This window comes from Rutidosis leptorrhynchoides, chromosome 8, assembly GCF_046630445.1.
Source record: "Rutidosis leptorrhynchoides isolate AG116_Rl617_1_P2 chromosome 8, CSIRO_AGI_Rlap_v1, whole genome shotgun sequence".
NCBI lineage: Eukaryota > Viridiplantae > Streptophyta > Magnoliopsida > Asterales > Asteraceae > Rutidosis > Rutidosis leptorrhynchoides.
This window is the reverse complement of record NC_092340.1, coordinates 70054807-70058178: the sequence shown is the minus strand read 5'-3', so window position 1 is coordinate 70058178 and position 3372 is coordinate 70054807. Positions and strand designations below refer to the sequence as shown.

Here is a 3372-nt window from a genome sequence, read left to right as displayed (position 1 = left end):
ATTGATCCTCATGCGACTCGCATGGGTTTTGTGCCTTCAGCCATGCGAGTCGCATGGCTATGCTGGCCAGCTCACATTGCTTTGTCACATAGCTCTGCTGACATAATATAAAATAAATATAAATATATAAATAATTAATATAATTATTTATATATTATATTTTATTCTTGTGCATAGTAGACTAGATATTTTTGGTCCGTTGCGTCGGGCGTTTCTTCTAGGCTCGGGTCCCGGTTTCGGATTTTCGGACGTCCTCGCGTACTATTTTATATCGTGTACTTTGCGTCTTGTAACTTGTACTCTTGTTATTTTGAGACGTTCCTCATCAATAATTTGAACCATTTTAATTGTATCTTGTACATTTGAGCATTTTGGACCTTTCCGTCTTCAAATCTTCATTTTCGCCTTTTGTCTTCGCACTTATTTAATATAAACGAATATTACTTGAATATGGAACAATTGCAACTAAAATCTTGTCTTTCTTGGGGGATAATGTTATGAAATATATGTTCCTTTTTAGCCTTATCAATTGTTATGTGTAACGAAATTGGATCCCTTTTTCCATGATTTAATATCTAAAATTAATTTCAAAAATAATAATTCTATTAATTAATAAATAATAATAATAATACTGAATATTATTAATAATAATAACATAATAATAATAATATTACAAATAATAATAAGTTGCTTTATATCAATAATTATAAAAATTTCATTAACTTTTGTAATAATAATAATACAAATAATAATATTACTAATTATATTATAATAATAACAATAATGATATTCATAATATTAATAATGATAACAATAACAATTTAAATATATATATATATATATATATATATATATATATATATATATATATATATATATATATATATATATATATATATATATATATATTTCAAATTTCATATATATACATATTAATTTACAAACAACAGTTCGTGAATCGCCAGAAATGGTCAAAGGTTAAATGAATGTATAACAACAGTTCAAAATTTTAAGATTCAATTACATAGACTTTGCTTATCATGCCAAAGTTATTTGAAAATAAAGTTTAAATTTGATCGGAAATTTCCGGGTCGTCACAGGTGGTTCTTCTATTGATGATTTGTATCGATATCTGTCTTCCTCTTTTAACATTTGAAGTTCTTCTATTATTGGTTCGTATTCATTAGCCATTAGTGTAGCTAATATTTTAGCTTCATCAATTGGTTCAGTTCCTTCTCCTAAAGAACATTTTCCTGTTCCTAGTAATTCTGGAAATTCTTGTAATAATTCTGCTTGTGAATCTATAGTTTGAACATAATAATAGGTATCATTTGCAGATTGCGGTTGTTGCATGGCTCTATCAACAGAAAAGGTAACACTCTCGTCCTCTATACTTAGGGTCAGTTTCTTACCAAACACGTCTATTATTGCTTTAGCCGTGTTTAAGAATGGTCTTCCTAATATAAGAGGAACTCGAGAATCTTCTTCCATGTCCAGAATAACAAAGTCTACTGGAAATACTAATGTACCAACTTTAACTAGCATGTTCTCCATTATCCCTCTAGGATATTTTACTGATCGATCTGCTAGTTGTATACTTATTCTTGTTGGTTTCAATTCTCTGAGGTCTAGTTTAGCGTATAATGAATACGGCATTAAATTTATACTAGCACCTAAGTCTGCCAATGCTTCTATTTGACTAAGACTTTCCAGAAAACATGGAATTATAAAACTTCCTGGATCTGATAATTTTTCTGGTAGCTTATTCAACAGCACTACAGAACAATTAGCATTCATTATAACAGCCGAGAGTTCTTCCATTTTTCTTCTATTTGTGATTAGATCTTTCAGGAATTTAGCATATCTTGGCATTCCTGAAATCAAATCAATGAAAGGAAGATTGACATTTATTTGTTTAAACATATCTGAGAATTTGGATTGCTCGGCTTCAAGTCTTTCTTTTCTCATTTTACTCGGGTAAGGAAGTGGTGGTTGGTATGGTTTAACATAAGAATTTGCCTTAACTGTGTTATCTTCATTAACCTTTTCAACTACCGGTTCTGTTTCCTTATTTTGCCCAGGCTGTGGTGCCTGTGTAGTAGGAATAGAGTCATCAGAAATTACAGGTATTTCAGGTGGTTTAAGTGTAATACCACTCCTTATGGTAATGGTTTTAGCTGTTTCATTTCGGGGGTTAGCATTTGTATCGCTAGGTAGACTCCCCGGTTTTCTTTCTCCTATTAACCTTGCTAGGTTACTCACTTCTTGTTCCAAATTTTGAATAGAAGCTTGTTGATTTCTAAATGCTTGAGCATTTTGTTCATTAGTTTGTTTCTGAGATGTGAAAAATTGATTTTGAGATTCAACTAGCTTCGACATCATATCTTCTAAATTTGGCTTTTTATCGTCGGTTTGTGGTGGTTTATTTGAAAAAATAGGTCTTTGCTGGTTGTAAGTATTATTAGATACTTGTTGATTGCTAGGACCTTTTTGGTTGTTGTATGGAACATTTTGGTTATAATTCTGATTTTGATTGTAGTTTGGTCTTGGCGGTTGATAATTATTTTGATAATTATTTCCAGGCCTTTGGTTCATGTATGAAACATTCTCTCTTTGTTCCATTGTTTGTTCAATACTGAGACAATCTTTTGTCAAATGTGGTCCTCCACACTGCTCACAACTAATTCGTATTACGTGAATATCTTTAGTCATCTTTTCCATTCGTCTCTCGAAAGCATCTAAATTTGCGGAAATGGAATCAAAGTAATGACTAGAATCGGCTCTAGCCGCTTTAGATGAACGAAGAATATCTTTTTCTTGATGCCACTCATGTGAGTGGGAGCCTGTGTTATCAATAATTTTGTGAGCTTCAGTTGTGGTTTTCTTCATAATGGAACCACCAGCTGCTGTGTCGATGTCTTTTTGTGTTGCAACGGCGCATCCTTGATAGAATATTTGCACTATTTGATAAGTATCTAAACCGTGCTGAGGACATCCTCTCAATAATTTTCTGAATCTTGTCCATGCTTCATATAATATTTCATTTGGCTTTTGCATGAATGTAACAATTTCTCCTTGAAGTCTCACGGCTCTAGATGCCAGAAAGAATCTTTTAAGAAATTTCTCAACTAAAACATCTCATGTATCAATCGCTCCTTCAATTAACGATTCTAACCAATCTTTGGCTTCTCCCTTTAAAGTCCAGGGAAACAACATGAGATAGATCTGTTCATCCTCAACTTCTCTGATTTTAAATAGAGTACAGATCCTATTAAAGGTTTGAAGATGTTCGGTTGGATCTTCTTTTGGCGTACCACTAAATTGGCATTGATTAGTTACCATGTGTAGGATTTGTCCTTTGATTTCGTAATC

At 32.0% G+C, this 3372-nt stretch overlaps 1 non-coding gene across 1 annotated transcript; it reads left to right on the top strand.

Annotated features, from left to right (window-relative positions):
- The first annotated feature begins 2977 nt into the window (after positions 1 to 2977).
- On the top strand, positions 2978 to 3084 carry LOC139865279 (small nucleolar RNA R71). The gene has a single exon (XR_011764804.1). It is a non-coding gene; the product is annotated as a small nucleolar RNA R71 (small nucleolar RNA).
- Positions 3085 to 3372: the final 288 nt, after the last annotated feature.